General features: G+C 54.3%; 1 protein-coding gene, 2 long non-coding RNA genes and 1 pseudogene across 3 annotated transcripts in view; all 4 read right to left on the bottom strand.

The window, feature by feature from the left end:
* Positions 1-8,345, bottom strand: part of LOC127474847 (PHD finger protein 7-like) — a 165,410-nt gene extending 157,065 nt beyond the window's left edge. The window contains exon 1 of the mRNA XM_051796157.1: positions 8,270-8,345. The gene's annotated coding sequence lies outside the window, so the exon portion shown is untranslated. The remainder of the gene's footprint in view (positions 1-8,269) is intronic.
* Positions 1-16,600, bottom strand: part of LOC127474808 (uncharacterized) — a 1,366,245-nt pseudogene that overhangs the window by 409,818 nt on the left and 939,827 nt on the right.
* Positions 9,112-9,820, bottom strand: LOC127474975 (uncharacterized). Its single transcript, XR_007906030.1, has 3 exons — positions 9,707-9,820; positions 9,489-9,607; positions 9,112-9,279 (listed from the first exon to the last, which is right to left on the bottom strand). It is a non-coding gene; the product is annotated as an uncharacterized LOC127474975 (long non-coding RNA).
* Positions 10,345-13,760, bottom strand: LOC127474989 (uncharacterized). Its single transcript, XR_007906061.1, has 3 exons — positions 13,718-13,760; positions 13,447-13,552; positions 10,345-10,385 (listed from the first exon to the last, which is right to left on the bottom strand). It is a non-coding gene; the product is annotated as an uncharacterized LOC127474989 (long non-coding RNA).

The raw sequence follows: 16,600 nt of genomic DNA, 5'->3' as shown, positions 1-16,600 counted from the left end.
CGCTCACCATCGGCCACTCGCCGGGGGCCGCACACGGGGGGTCCCTCCCCCGGGGCCGCGCACCGGGGACCACTCGCCGGGGGTCTCTCGCCCGGGGACCACTCGCCGGGGGTCTCGGGGCCGCTGCCCGGGGTCTCTGCCCGGGGGCCGCTGCCCGGGGTCTCTGCCCGGGGGCCGCTCAGCGGCAGCGCTCCCGCTCCCGGCCCCGCCCCGCCCGCTCCCACCCAAACCCCACCAACCGCCCCTCTCGGCCCCGCCCCCGCCCCGCCCAAGCCCCGCCTCGCCCCGCCCACTCCGCCGCCTCCCATTGGCTGCGCACGTTCGGCCCTGGAGCGAGGAGCGCGCGGGGAGCGTTGCCTGGAAACCGGCCAGGGAATCCCGGGAATCCTCGAGGCGCCGGCGCTGCCCCCCCACTCCTGGAGCAGCGGCCGGGCCCGCCCGGGGAGCGGGCACTCAGCGCCCGGCTGCGGCCGCCAAAACGGGCAGGGAAGCAGGCGCGCGGGAGGCGGGCTCCGGGCCCGGCCAGCGTGGAGCCCTTAACTGATATTTGGCTAAAGAGTTCTTTTCTTGTTACCTTCTTTAAAAAATAGAACCCACAAGCAGAAAGGTGATCTCCTAAAGTGTTGCAACCTTTAAAGTGCACTTATTGCCACACAACAATAGCATGCCAATATCACATCCAAAGATACAGAATCTTACAGAGATACACACAAATATAGACCTATACATATCTATGTATGCATATCTATCTACCTCTACATATCTATACATATCTATACAAATACACACAAGAAAGTTTGGGGGTCCTGATGACAGTTCTACATGGGTAACAGCGGACTGGTTTGATGTGTCATACAACTGTGGGGACCATGAATGTATGTTCTGAGCTTTGATTTACTGTCCTGGTTTGCAACTGCCTGCCTTCCCTTTGGGGGGAACACAGGCCTCTATTTTGCACGCTCTATTTTGTTTCACTTGGCAGTGCAGACTAGGGGCAGAAGAGTTTTTGGAGCCAAACAGCTCGATCCAGATTCAGTTCCTTTAGTGGTACCTAAAACTCAGGAGCTGGACTCCACGGTGCCGGTGGGACCCTCCCAACTCAGCACGGTCCATGATTCCATCAAGTCCATCTGTCAGCCCAGCACTGCCCCAGCAACCCCCAAACCACTAAAGCGTGTCAGCCATGGCCAGATGCAGGCGCCTCTGAAACACCTGCCGGGGTGCTGGCTCCGCCTGGGCAACCCATTGCAGTGCCCGAGCCCCCCCCGAAAAACACAGCGAGAAACCTTTGTCCAGGAGCTGACCTGAAGCTCCCCTGCCTCAGCCTCGGGCCACGTCCCCCGCTCCTCCCAGCGCAGGCTCCTTTCCAGCAGCCCCCTCGGCAGAAGGCGGCTCAGGGCTCCCCTCTGCCCCCCCGGCCGGCTCCGCTCCGGCCCCGCTCCCGCCACGGCCCCGCTCGGCTCTGCACGGGGAGGGAACGCGCCCAGCCCCGGCCTGACACCCCCGGGGGCCGCTCACTGGGGGACTGTCCCCGGGACTCACAGCCCGGGGGTCACTTGACAGGGGTTGTTCACCGCGGGTCATTCACCGGGGGTCCCTCCGCAGGGGTCACTTACCGGGGCTTCTTCCCCGTGAGTCGCTCACCGGGTGTCACTTACTGGGCGTCGCTCCCCGGGGGTCGCTCACCAGCGGTAACTCGCCGGGGGCCGCACACGGGGGGTCCCTCCCCCGGGGCCGCGCACCGGGGACCACTCGCCGGGGGTCTCGGGGCCGCTGCCCGGGGTCTCTGCCCGGGGGCCGCTCAGCGGCAGCGCTCCCGCTCCCGGCCCCGCCCCGCCCGCTCCCACCCAAACCCCACCAACCGCCCCTCTCGGCCCCGCCCCCGCCCCGCCCAAGCCCCGCCTCGCCCCGCCCACTCCGCCGCCTCCCATTGGCTGCGCACGTTCGGCCCTGGAGCGAGGAGCGCGCGGGGAGCGTTGCCTGGAAACCGGCCAGGGAATCCCGGGAATCCTCGAGGCGCCGGCGCTGCCCCCCCACTCCTGGAGCAGCGGCCGGGCCCGCCCGGGGAGCGGGCACTCAGCGCCCGGCTGCGGCCGCCAAAACGGGCAGGGAAGCAGGCGCGCGGGAGGCGGGCTCCGGGCCCCGGGCAGCGAGGAGCCCTAAAAAGAACAAAAGTGTTGAAAGAGAGGGAACTCATCGCACCGTCACAGAACAGGCTGAGGTGGAAGGGACCCACGATGAGCGTCGAATCCGAGCCTTTGCCCGGCACAGCACCGACCCCAAGAGTCACACCGTGTGCCTGAACTCTGCCAGATCACAGTCCAGCATCAGCTTCATGTGCCGTGAGGCCCCACGTGTGTGTTTGCTCCCCGTGTCTGGTGGGAGAGATGACACTCCCTTGGAGTGGAATAAAGATTATCCTAGACTGGAACTGGCAGCTGTGATAAACTGTATCCTGAGAGCATTTAACTGGTAGCAGTTTTCCCTGGGCTCTAGCTTGCTATTTATTATAGTTATTTGCAGACAGGAAAGGGGAGAGAATTAAAAAATCTCTTTCTCCTTGCCCCCTCCACAACAAGTTTGAGGACATGTGGGTGTTGAAACATAGCTTAACAAACAGTCCAGCCTTGAGAGAGTGGGGAGAGCACAGGGGGGCTCAGTTTAACCGTTTGTCTGGTTTTCTTCCTTTCTAAGGAGGATTTATTTTTCTCAGGTGGGAAATTGCCAACAATAGACAGCAAAATCAGACTGCAGTTCAGAGATCACACTCATCTCCGTGGAACCAGATCAAGAGAATGCTGTGGGTACAGTGAAGCCACCCCTGTACATTTGGGGTGGGCTGGGGAGTGCATGTGAGGCATGTGAGTTGTTGCTCTCCTGTGCAAAAGGTCTATGAGGGTCATGCAGTTACACTGAGCTGGATCCTGCATCCCATTAGGGTTTGTTAGGATACTGTGGGGTTGTTTGTTGAGTGATCTGGCACATTCCAACCTTCTGGAGGGGGGGCTTCAAAACTAAATTCAGCCTATGATTCTGTATGGGAGGTACATGGCTTTTGTCTCAGGTTTGATGGGGTTGATCATTACAGCAGCTAAATGGCCTCTACAGGTCTTGATAATAGGATTTTTCTCTCTTCTTTTTATTTAAGAACAGGAATAATTTTTAAAAATAGGTTTTCTCAAGAGAGGGAATTCTGCTGGTTGCAGCTGCTGCTGTGGCTGCATTTAGTCTTCACTTCTGGGTTATCTCTGTATCCAAGCAGGTGCCAGGGGCACTACTAAGTTGTTCCACAACATTGATCCATGCATCTTGCATTATGCTGTGTTTATACTGCTTCTTATCCATGAAGGTTTTTTAGTATGAAATTGTAGAAGTGCTTTTTATCTCACTTTAAAAAAAAAAGGGGGGGGCAGGACACACAGCAAAGATTATCTTGTACAGTTTGGGGTTTGTTTGGAGGAATTGAATGTTTCCCAAGAAAAACACACCATAACTTTCTGATTTTTTCCTCCATCTTGCTTGTGTCCATATTGAGACTGTGTAGGTTTTGGAGACTTTTTCCCCCCAATTTTTGGGCCACCTTGCCTTCTGATGTCACACAGATCAACCCAGGATGACAGGACACATGGAAGACTTGTGTCCACAAATCCCATGGGCAACCTGCCCAGAGAGCTCTGAATTGCTTTGCACAGCTCTGACCAAGGACTGATGATGGGCATGTGATTTTTAAGAAACAGATCAGTATCAGACTGGAAATGTGTTGATGCACACCTGTTCATTAATACTTTCCCTTAAATGGCCTGTTTTCTGTACAGCATCACTCCTGGGACTCTAGCAGGGGCAGTTTTAAGGCAGAAGATGATTGTAAATAAATTTTCAGAGGTGTTTTGGAGAGTCCCTTATTGCTGTCGGAGGTGGCTGTTGGACAATTCATTTGGGAGGGTGACTTGCATGCTTTGTTGTAAGAGTGACTCCAGAATTCAGGAGCATTGGCAAGTGCAGTGAGATGAGTCTGAGGCTGTGGATCACATGGGACTGTTTCCTCCCTGCTCTCTTTTAGGATGAAATTTGCAGGGAGATGGTTTATGTGTATCATTCCTTAAGGAACAGGAGAGACACTCCCATGATGGGGACAGATGACACTGGCAGTGAGGATGGCACGGCCCAGGTTTGTTCCTGCAGACACCCCAAAACTTATCTTTCCATGGTGGGTTTTGCTGCATGAGATGAGCTTGCCCAGAATGGCAGCAGGGCCTGGGTTCTGCCGTGATCCTCAGCACCCAGAGCCTTTCTGCCCAGCCCTGCAGTGCCCAGAGGAGCTGAGGCTGCACCACAGAGGCAGTTTAACAGTGGAACTGAGCAATGTGATCTCATGCTTAATTAAACACTCGAGATGTTAACAGGATTTCTGGTGCATGCCTTATGGCCCAGTGAGCAAAGCTACTGGAGCAACTAAAACCAGCTCTTACTGGTGTGTCCTTAGCACATCCTCTACTGAGGCTACTGGATAGGCCAGCAGATATTCCCTAGGGATCACTGCCATGCTAAACCCATGTTAGATTCTGTATCCAATGGAACACACTGCAGGGGTGTTCATTTTAGGGTAGGGTGGGTCAGCACTGTGAGTAAAGACCTACCTTGTTCTGAAATGTACTTTTCAGGTTGTCTCTGTTCCTGCTCGCAGGTACAGTGTGCTTTTGCTGGGTCATAAATCCTTCCTAAGCATGGCTTTGAGCTTTGGAACCTTTATTTCTGCTTTTTTGGCAGTGAGATGCTGTGTCATAGCTCTGTGATCCGAAACACTCGAATGGCAAAACAGGGCACAGTCTGTCCTTGTCTCGGTAATTACAGCAAGGCTTTTTGCCTGGCACTTATTTTTCTTTGGAAGTAAATCTCACTGGTCCTCCAGAACTGAGGTTGTACACTGGCACCTGAACAACATGTGCAGATCCCAGAATATTCCTTCTTGCCCTTGAAGACTCCAGGCCTGGGAATGGAGCTCCTCTGTGCTTGTGTCAAACTATATCCAAAGACTGCGTGTGGCAGCTAGAAATAAACTTCTGTGAGCTTCCAGAAATAATGGGTAGGGCTAGGCAAGAGTGTAAGTTTAAGGCTATTTAATTCTTCCGTGTGTAAACCACAGGAGAAAGCCACGTGCTGTAAACATCCCCACCTCCAAAAGCGTGCTGGAACACGGAATAGAGTTCAGCATTTTCCCTACGAAGATAAAACAGGCCTGGATAAAACCGAGTCTTCTGGAGAATGCTCTCAGTGACACCAGTGCCATGTGGGAAGGGAGCACATTCCTGCTGCTCCCTCCCCACAGCCTCACACACTGCTGTGCAATAAGGACACTGCTCTCAGCTGAAGGATTTGTTTTCTGTTTCTTCTTCCCCAGCAGACTCACGGGCTGCGCTTTCCTTTGTCATACTTGGAAGCACTGAAGCAGATTTGGAGGAGCAGCACTGTTCATGTTAAAGAGCTTAACCTCACCTCAGATGAAGAGAAGGCAAACCTTGCCTTGTCCCTGTGGAGTGAATGTCTGATTGAAGTTCTTTGATGCTTCTGTGAATTAGCTGCTCCTCTACAGGAGTGTTTCTGTCTATTAAGCATCTCCTGAGAGCGAGGCTTATTAAATTACTTTTTTATCCATCCAGCCTCTGGTTTGTGGTGCTGTCTAAACAAATACTTGCTTTTCTTTCCTCAGTTTTAGGAAACTGGGCATGGGGAAAAACAGGTAAGCTGCTCAGTGTCTAGTGAGCTACAGCTCCATGTCTGGGGATGCACAAAGTCACTCCTAGTAACACCAATGCTGTGGTATCCCCTTCCATCTGGAGAGCTGCTAAAGTTATACATGGGGCAGGATCCAGAACCTTGGGCATAGAACAGTAACTTGTTTTTTTTCATTTGTAAAGTTCAGCAGCAAGAAAACACGTTTGTTCAGTTTGACTGCCCTGACAGGACAGAAGCTTCTCAGTAGAAACTGTGTGTGTGTAAGTTTGTTTGGATACATGTCCGGAATAAAGACAAGTGCCAGAAATATTCAAACGCACAAAATATCTTTTATTACAGTGAGAATAATAATAATAGTAATAAACTTAGCAAGAGGAATTAAAAACTAAAAAGGATACAAAATAACTACCTTATTGGGTGGAATTAAAACAAATACTACAAACAGCATTTAATACAGTATTAACTAGTGAAAAGGGATACCAAAAAAGGATCTTAACACAATATTATGGATAACACGATATTGGTTAGTAAAAGGGGAAATTAAGGGAAAAAATAGTATAAACATAAAAGGGGAATTAAAGGAACACTAAAAGGATATTAAAAAGTTTGTTCTCTCAGTTGCTTCCTATCAAAAACTGTGCTTACCCACACAGACAGGCCAGGGCTGCCAGGATCTGCAGCAGCTGGTCGGTGCCCGTGCTTAGCGGGCGTCCCCGCGGAGCAACACAGTCTCCATGGCAGGATGAGGATCGCTCACCCCAGCAGTCCTGACACCCCATTTTATCAGTTCCACATTACACTACGTAGGGCCAGTACCCAGTATAAGGTGATGCCTGAGTGGCAGCCAAACACCGCCTGATCATTACCTCATGGCAACAGTCTGCGCATGCCCTACTTGTGGGGCAAGGGGCGAGCGACCCCTGCCCACATAATCTTCCTCCCATCATCATCTTTCTCACCCCTATGTATGACCTCTACCATAGTGTTTCAAGGGTAGATGTATCTATCTTGCAATATGTAGCAAAACCAAGGAAGAACTCAGCTCTGATAATAGGGAATATCAAGCTGACTTGCTAAAAAGCACAATGGACCTTACAATTAGCTTCTGCCATAAGTTACATTGTACCATACTCTAGCTGGTTTCACATCCTAATATGACTTCGTTCTCACGCCTCTATGCTCCATTGATCATCTAATTCAAAAATATCCCCCTTACAGCTCTTAGAGCGGGAAGCGGTCGCCGCTGGGTCACAGCCCACAGATGTGCCTGGGGAAGAGGCTGCCCCGGCAACACCGCCGTGCGTGGGCAGCGGGGGCCGCCCTGAGGGGAACCCCGCCCTGGCACCGCCGGGGCCGCCCTGAGGGGAACCCCGCCATGGCACCGCCGGGGCCGCCCCGAACAGCCGGGCTGCGGCTGCCCACACCTGAGGGGAACCCCGCCATGGCACCGCCGGGGCGCTCCTGCCCCCGGGCCGCCGGCAGCAGGGACAGGACGGCGCTGCCAACACCCCGCCACTGCTTCCCTGCCTTCAGTGCATCAAGGCGGTGGCACCGCTGCATTGCAAAACATTCCAAACGTCTCCCTTGCAACACCAAGGGGAAACCATAGAATAGGAAGGAAAGGAAAGCTGTGCCAAAAGCCAAGGGGGATGAAAGGGAAACCTGCACAAAGATACTACTAAGCCCTGGGCTTTGCAATAGCCTCCAATGTGTCAGGTGAAGCATTAGGATGAAACAATCTACTAAACACTGCGACATCGGAAGTGCCATTTGCATAATTTTGCAAATACACAAAAATATTTTAAAAAGCAGTCCTATACATTTATTGAAGTGATTTGATAAGTTGCTGACAGAACCGGTTTCACGTCTGTGATGTTCTTCATGCTTCCTGGCTGGGGGTGCATCTCCCAGCACTTGGGGCTGCCACACGGCTCCTGTCACGGCAACTTCTGTTGATAACAGCTGGGGTTGCACAGCCATCACATTCCCAGCTGGTTATGATGTCCCTCAGGCCAGAGCACTGTCCTGGGGTGTCCTTGGCAGCACAGGAGGAGCACAGGAGCAGTTCCCAGGGCCTGGGGAAGCAAACGGGTTCATGGAGGTGCTGAGCTCTGCTCCTGGGTCCTTCTGCTTCAAGCCCTGCAGAGCCCTGGGGTGCAGCTTTGGCAACTTACCCCTCCTCTGCCTCCTGCCTGCCTCCTGGAAAAAGGCACTCCCTGGCATCGCAGTGCCTGTGTCTGTCTCCTAGCTGGGCAAATGCATTAGAGCCCTCCCCTCATGGTGGTCTGATGGGAAAAGGAAAACTGATGAGCTCCCTCTGCCCTGGCATTGGGCAGGTGCAGGGTGTCCCTGCTCTTCCTGCTGTGCCATCCCAGCAGGAGATGGTGGCCCCGCTCTGGCCACAGATGCAGCAGCTCTGGAAAGAGCAGAGCAGCCCCATCAGCTGCAGCCTCAGGGCCTCCTCCTTATCCCAGAGCTGGTTGGAAGGGCTGGGCTTTCTTGCTTGGGGTCTGGGCTAAGCTCCAGCAAATCTCACCTGGCAAAAATCTCCCTGCTCTTGTCAGGCTCTCACCTTCTGTGCTTCCCAGGAGACTACATCTAGGATATCCCTTCGGAGAAAGCCCTGGAATCCTATGCGATCATCATTGTGCAGAGGAAGGTGGCTGGCAAAAAACTGTAGAAAAAAAGACACGTACTGATGAGGAGAGAGTGGCAGGGACTGCCTGTCAAAACATGAAGCAACTCACCAGGCAGAACACGTGGGCACAGAGCCCATTTATCTGGATTTTTTCTCCACACATGTCCGGGTCAGCCTCTGATTGTTGACACAGCAGGCATGCTGGAGGGGAGAGACCATGGCACCTCTGCAGGGCTGGGGCAGCTTCCCTGCGGGATCGACCCCAAGAGCTGCTCTGTCCCTGCCTGGCTGGCTGAAGGGCAGGGCTGGAGGCCTTGGGGAGGACGGGACATTGTGGGCACGGGTGTCCCAGCAGGTGTCCCCTGCCCCAGCTGGGCCCCACTTGCTGAGGAAAGGAGGGTCCCAGCCCCGGGATGCCTGGACAGCTCCTGCCTCCCCGTGCCACTGCTCCTGGCCCCATGCTGCCCGCCCGGACAGCCCCTCTGCCAGGCTGAGGGAGGGGCACTTTGCTCTCACCTGGCTCCCTCCCTTCGGGGGGCTCCTCCTCCCTGTCTGACGTGGGACGTGTCAGCGGTGGGTCCCTGTCTCACCATCCCACCGGTGAGTGGAGCTCCCAGCACTGGGTGCTCTAACACGGCTCCTGTCACGGTGACTTCAGGATCTGCTGGATGAATTTGGGGTCTGACACTGCTGGTGGGAGCGGTTTCACCTGCAGTCAGCACTCCGACTGCTGGAGCAGCTGCTGTCCTCAGTTGCTGGGAAGCTGCTCTGGGATGACCCCAATGTTACCTGACTGTCAGGGCTGGAGCTGCTCGTCTTTTGTGAGAGGGATTTGCCTGTCGGTTTGTATGGAGTTTGCTCGTAGTGGGGTTGATGGTCTCCTATTCCTTGGTGTTGTCAGAAGAGTCCTTCATGAGAGCAACAAGCTCTGGGTCTTAACTGGATGCTGTGAGGGGAAGCAGGAGGGTCAAGGCTGCTCCAGGCCCTGGATAAGATAGGCCAGAGCAGTGTCTCCAGTCCTCCTGGAGCAGACAGGCTCTGCCAAGCCAACCCTGGACACCCCTTGCCAGGCCCAGGGGCACCAGGCCCAGGGTCAGCAGGGTGCTTTGCCTTTTACCTGTGCCCAGACCAGCACAGCCATCACATTCCCAGCTGGTTATGATGTCCCTCAGGCCAGAGCACTGTCCTGGGGTGTCCTTGGCAGCACAGGAGGAGCACAGGAACAGTTCCCAGGGCCTGGGGAAGCAAACGGGTTCATGGAGGTGCTGAGCTCTTCTCCTGGGTCCTTCTGCTTCAAGCCCTGCAGAGCCCTGGGGTGCAGCTTTGGCAACTTACCCCTCCTCCTCTGCCTCCTGCCTGCCTCCTGGAAAAAGGCACTCCCTGGCATCGCAGTGCCTGTGTCTGTCTCCTAGCTGGGCAAATGCATTAGAGCCCTCCCCTCATGGTGGTCTGATGGGAAAAGGAAAACTGATGAGCTCCCTCTGCCCTGGCATTGGGCAGGTGCAGGGTGTCCCTGCTCTTCCTGCTGTGCCATCCCAGCAGGAGATGGTGGCCCCGCTCTGGCCACAGATGCAGCAGCTCTGGAAAGAGCAGAGCAGCCCCATCAGCTGCAGCCTCAGGGCCTCCTCCTTATCCCAGAGCTGGTTGGAAGGGCTGGGCTTTCTTGCTTGGGGTCTGGGCTAAGTTGCAGCAAACCTCACCTGGCACAAATCTCCCTGCTCTTCTCAGGCTCTCACCTTCTGTGCCACCTGGTTGACTGCATGTAGGATATCCTTGGGAGAAAGCCCTGGAGTCCTACTTGATCATCATTGTGCTGAGCAAGGTGGCTGGCAAAAAACTGCAGGAAAATGAACCTCACTGATGAGGAGAGAGTGGTAGGGACTGCCTGTCAAAAAATGGAGGGAGCCCACAGAGCAACTCACCAGGCAGAACTCGAGGGCACAGATCCCATGTTTCTGCATTTTCTCCACGCAGATGTCCGGGTCAGCCTCTGATCTCCGACACAGCAGGCATGCTGGAGGGGAGAGAGACAATGGCCCTGGGCATGACACCTGTACTGCCCGCCCCGACAGCCCCTCTGCCAGGCTGAGGGAGGGGCACTTTGCTCTCACCTGGCTCTCTCCCTTCCAGGCCTCCTCCTCCCTGGCTGACGTGGGACGTGTCAGCGGTGGGTCCCTGTCTCACCATCCCACCGGTGAGTGCGCCTGGCAGTACTTGGTGCTCTAACACGGCTCCTGTCATGGGGACTTCTGGATCTGTTGGATGAATTTGAGGTCCGACGCTGCCGGCGGCAGTGCTGTTGCCTTTGGGAAGTCCTGGCTGCTGTCTCCCTTGAGTTTCGCCTCCCAGCACTCGGTGCTGGCGTGCAGTTCCTGTCAAGGGGACTTCTGGAGCGGCCGGATGGATCTGGGGTCTGACGTTGCAGGCGGGAGCGGTTTCGCCTGCGGGATGTCCCTGATTCTTCCTGGCTGGGGATGCGGCTCCCAGTACTTGGTGCTCTCACACAGTTTCTGACACGGCGACTCCTGGACCGGCTGGATGGATCTGGGGCCTGATGTTGTTGGCGGGAGCGATTTTGTGTGCCGGATGTCCTTGATGTCTCCCGGCTGTGGCTGCTCCTCCCAGCACTGGGTGCTCTCACCTGGCTCCTGTCACGGCGACTTCTGGACCGGCCGGATGGATTTGGTGTCTCACGTTGCAGGCGGGAGCGGTTTCGCCTGCGGGATGTCCCTGATGGTCTCTGCCTGGTCCTGCGCCTCCCAGGACTTGGTGCTGTCACATGAGTCCTGTCCAGGGGACTTCTGGACCGAAAGTGTGCAGTTTGGGCCCGACGTTGCCGGCGGGGGTGGTTTTGCCGGCGGTCAGGCCCCCGACTGCTGGAGCAGCTGCTGTCCTCAGTTTCTGTGAAGCTGCTCTGGGATGACCCTGATGTTATCTGACTGTCAGGGCTGGAGCTGCCCGTCCCCTGTGAGGGGGATTGCAGAGGCTGCTCCGATGTTGCCTGTCGGTTGGTACGGCGCTTGCTGGTCTGTGGTGCTGAAGATGCAGGGGCTGGCACCTGGGTGCTGGTGCTGGGGCTGACGGTCTCCAGTGGTGCAGAACTGGGAGACAGCCCTGATAGCACCAGGTTTCCTGTGTTGGGGCTGATGGTCGCGGGTTCCCTGGAGCCATCACAAGGCTCCAGTCCTGGCTGTCTGGCCACGCTGACACCAGCAAGCCCCGACTCATCTCGTGTGGCTGTGAGGGGAAGCAGGAATGTCAAGGCCACCCCAGACCTGGGGCAGGATAGGCCAGAGCAGTGCCTCCAGCCCTCCTGGAGCTGACAGGTTCCGCCAAACCCACCCTGAGCACCCACTGCCATACCCAGGGACACCAGGCCCAGGGTCAACAGGGTGCTTTGCCTCTTACATGTGCCCAGGCCAGCACAGCCATCACATTCCCAGCTGGTTATACTGTTCCTCAGGCCAGAGCAGCGTCTGTGAGTGCCCTCAGCAGCACAGGAGGAGCACAGGAGCAGTTCCCAGGGCCTGCAAAAGCAAACGGGTTCATGGAGGTGAGGACAAAGTGTCCAAAGCATGGGATTATCTTTCTGAGCTCTTCTCCTGGGTTCTTCTGCTTCAAGCCCTGCAGAGCCCTGGGGTGCAGCCTTGGCAACTTACCCCTCCTCGTCTGCCTCCTGCCTGCCTCCTGGAAAAAGGCACTCACTGGCATCGCAGTGCCTGTGTCTGTCTCCCAGCTCAGCGAATGCATTAAAGCTCTCCCATGTTGGTAGTCTGATGGAAAAGGAAAACTGATGAGCTCCCTCTGCCCTGGCATCGGGCAGGTGCAGGGTGTCCCTGCTCTTCCCGCTGTGCCATTTCCAGCTCCTGCGGGAAGCTGAACCAGGGACTCACGGAACAGGGCAGGGCCAGGATTGCTGGGGCAGGCCCTGGCATGGCACAGCACTTGCACCCCTGTGTTGTGAGCCAGGCAGAAGGACACCAACCTGTAGGGGATTCGGATCCCCATGGTGAGCATATCCTTGCGAAATGCGTCACGATTTCTGCAGAGGGGGCACTGGATGGAGAAATAACCAGCATGCAGAGCCTGTCCCTGCAGGAGAAACACAAATAGCCAGAGTGAGGCCCTGGTGCTGCTGAGCCCCTGCTGTGCCCCCCGGGGTGAGGGAACCACTCCTACTTGCATACAGTCCCTGTGGAACCAGGCAGTTTTACAGGCTGGGCACACCATGGTGCTGAAGGTCTTTCTGTCCTCCACAGGCTCCATGCAGATGAGGCACTGGGTGCCCGGCTCTGGAGTTGCCTCCACTGCCTGCTCTGGGCTGTGTGTGGGGCAGAAGGCCCTGGGGGGAAAAGGGTGAGTGAGGTGAGAAGTGCTGGGCCCTTCCCTGGTGGTGGTGAGAAGGGGCCAGGAGGTACCTGTACGGTGTAATGAACTGAGTGACACAGCGTCCCTGCTTGGCACAGGGCAGGTGGAAGCTCAGCTCACAGTGTCTTCCACAACAGTAAATGGTGGCCCCGATCTGGCCACAGATGTAGCAGTTCTGGAAAGAGCAGAGCAGCCCCATCAGCAGCAGCCTCAGGGCCTCCTCCTTGTCCCAGAGCTGGTTGGAAGGGCTGGGCTTTCTTGCTTGGGGTCTGGGCTAAGCTCCAGCAAACCTCGCCTGGCACAAATCTCCCTCCTGTAGTCAGGCTCTCACCTGCTCTGCCGCCTGGGAGACTACAGCTCGGATCTCCCATGAGTGAAGACACCAGAGTCCTCCTCGATGAACCGGGCGGTTAGGAAAGTTGCTGGCAAAAAACTGCAGGAAAATGAAACTTACTGATGAGGAGAGAGTGGCAAGGACTGCCTGTCAAAAAGTGGAGGGAGCCCACAGAGCAACTCACCAGGCAGTTCTCGTGGGCACAGAACCCATGTATGAAGAGTTTTTCCCCGCAGATGTCCGAGTCAGCCTCTGATCTCCGACACAGCAGGCATGCTGGAGAGGAGAGAGACAATGGCCCCGGGCATGGCACCTGTACTGCCCGCCCCGACAGCCCCTCTGCCAGGCTGAGGGAGGGGCACTTTGCTCTCACCTGGCTCCCTCCCTCTGGGGGCCGCCTGCTCCCTGCGTGACATGGTGACTGTCAGCAGTGGGTCCCTGTCCTTGGAACACCGAGGTCTCTTCCAGGTGCTCCTACACTGGTTCTGAGGCAGATGTGAGACGAGTTTGCAACACAGGGCCAGAGCCCTGAGGCGTAGAGCCCCCTGACTCGCTGGTCAGCCCTGTGTGAGCCCAGTCTCTCTCTGCCGTCTCCTCCTGTCGTCTGGTTGAGGAACACTGAGGTCTCCTCCAAGTGCTACTACACTGTAGTGCAAAAGAAGCGAGAGGCGTTTGGAACAGAGGGGCTGTCCCTCCTCTTCCTTCTCCTCTCGTTGTCAGGTAACACTGACACTGGGCCTGAGCCCAGAGTCCCGTTTTGTGCCCTTGGCCTCACGGGTCACAGTGGCCACTGTGACATCAGCACCCTGCACCTGAAATACGGGCAGGGATGGCCCCAGCTCCCCTCACCCACTGTAAGGCAGCCCCTTGGTAACCGAGGTTCCGAGCCCTCGGTAACCACAGAGCCGGGCGGCTGCTGCTGCAGCAAGCACAGGGTCAAATGCCAGGCCCTGGGGCAGCCACCGAGGACTGTTGGGCAGCCACTGTTGCACAAAAAGTGCTGTTCAGGCAGTGCCACTCCAGGGCTCCGGCCCTGGCCAAGGCAGATCTCTGCTCCTGCCCCTGGCACAGGGAACACTGCCAGCACATCAGGGACGCTGATTCCCCAGCAGAGGTGCCTGAGGACTGCAGGAAAGCTGACATCACTCCAGTCTTCAAAAAGGGCAGCAAGATGGACCCAGGAGATGACAGGCCCATCAGTGTCACCTCCATCCTCAGAAAGGGGACAGAACAGCTCATACTGCATGTCATCTCTAAGCCTGTGGAATAAAAGGAAGGGGAAATCATGCTTGACCAGTCTCCTAGCCTTCTCTGCTGGAGTGACTGGCTGGGTACATGAGGGGAGAGCAGTGCCTGTTGTCTGCCATGACTTCAGCAAGGCTTTTCACCCTGCCTCCCAGAACCCCCTCACAGGCAGCTCAGGAAGTGTGGCTTAGATGAGTGGACCCTGAGGGGGTTGAGACCTGGCTGAATGGCAGAGCTCAGAGGGTTGTGAGCGCGGCGCTCAGTGCTGGGGCACCCTCGTTTGACCGGTTGCCCGGTGACCTGGCAGAAGGGACGGAGAGCACCCTCAGCACGTTTGCTGATGATATGGACTGGGAGGAGTGGCTGAGGCACCACAAGGCTCTGCTGCTGTCCAGCGAGTCCTGGGCGGGCTCAAGCTTTGGGCACAGAGGCCCCTAATCATGTTGCACAGAGGCAACCATTGGGTCTTGCACCTGGGAAGGAGTAACCCCGTGCTCCAGAACTGGTGCACTCAGCTGCTTTCCTGCTCCCTCAGGGGTCCATGGCAGCACAGACAGGCAGTTACAGCAAACTCCCTGGTGACCTACGAACTTCTTGCACTTCTGGAAACAGAATCCATTTTCAAACACGCAACTGGAGAGGCCAATGGTACTCTATTTGAACAATAATATAAAGAATAATTTGCTTACTGTGTAACTCTAACAAGATTACCACTTAGAAATTAAGAAACTTCAGGTGGAAGTGTGGAAAAGAAACAGCTTTTTATTAACAAAATCTAAATAAACAACAAATGGTGCAATCAAAAACTTTCAGAACAAACACAAACAAAGTCCCAATTCCCCAGGTGTGGTGGGAGAAACCTGTGGCAACCCAGGGAGGGGGGAGAGAAGGCAGGACTGTCCTGGCAGTTCAACAGCTGCTCACAGCCAGCAAAGAAGTCCCTTTTTCCCCACAGACAGTCTTGAAAGCAGAATACCTCGCTCTGAGATGGGTTGGTCTCTCTCTCTCTCTCTCTCAGTCGTTCTCTGCAAGGTGTCCCATGGGGAGAAAAACTTCCCCTCAGGAAAAGGGAAAGCAGTGGCCAAAGACCAGGCTCCCACTCTGTCCGGTCCTGGACCAAACCCAAGAGCCCCCTAACAAAGGACTCCCCCAACTCTCCCTGTAGCCACAAACTTCCCCAGGAGATCTCCCTCTCTCCCTGCCCCTGCATGTGCGGCCCCGCTCTGCCCCCACCCCGTCCCCAACTCCCCCCATCCCAGAAGAAACAGATGGGGGGGTGGATTGAGACCCTAGGGAAGAAAAAGAAAATTCCAGCATCTCTTTTCAAACCTATGACAACCACCACCTTAAACTCAATGCTGTTAGGACAGTATTATTAATATTATATTTAAACACATTAGTATCTCTTAAAATACAAATTATCCATTTCATAAGTCTGCTCTGTTATATATGTCTTTTCATTAACTTCTGGGACATTTCACCCTGCAAATAACACATTCTGAATATTTGTAAATATGATCTCTATTATTTAGGCAGAATACAAGTTCTATAGTCTTATAGACACAGAGCTATCTGCTCTTTCTCAGCCCTGTTCAGCACTGGGGCCAGAGGACACAGCAGAATGTCTTTGTTACATGATCTAATTATCAAAAATCCTAGAAAGCAGCAAGTCACATTTAAACCCTATGTATATTTATATATACATATATATACATATATATATATGTGTATATATATACATGTACATATATGTGTATATATATACATATACATATATATATATGTATATATATATGTATATATATATGTGTGTATATATATATACATATACATATATATGTGTGTGTATATATATATATATATGTACACACACATACAAATCCCCAGACCTTGGTACAAACCTTGAACTGACAGAATAAACATGTTACTATGTAGAAACAAAGTCTGAGTAGTTTTTGCCAAAATTATTATTTCCCACTAGATTTCTGGAAGTATTTTAAAAGTAACATTGTTTTGCAACTTCTTCAGAGATGAAACATGAAACATTTCTGATCAGGAAGGTAAAAAATATTTGTTGTTTTGCTTTCACTTTTCTTTTTGCATCCTTGTGCTTCTTCCGGCATTCCTGAAAATATTTAAAATATAATATTATGACTAAAATAATAATGAATAATACAAGTCTCTGAATTCACCTATTTGTCTCAAACACTTTTTTAACATACAGTTAAGTAACTGGTCCTGTACAACGCAGAGATTCAGTAATTTGCCTGACTGGACATCCT

This window comes from Manacus candei, unplaced genomic scaffold (assembly GCF_025592945.1).
Source record: "Manacus candei isolate 608988 ecotype Guabito, Panama unplaced genomic scaffold, ASM2559294v1 h1tg000045l, whole genome shotgun sequence".
NCBI lineage: Eukaryota > Metazoa > Chordata > Aves > Passeriformes > Pipridae > Manacus > Manacus candei.
This window is presented reverse-complemented; position numbering and strand designations above follow the sequence as displayed.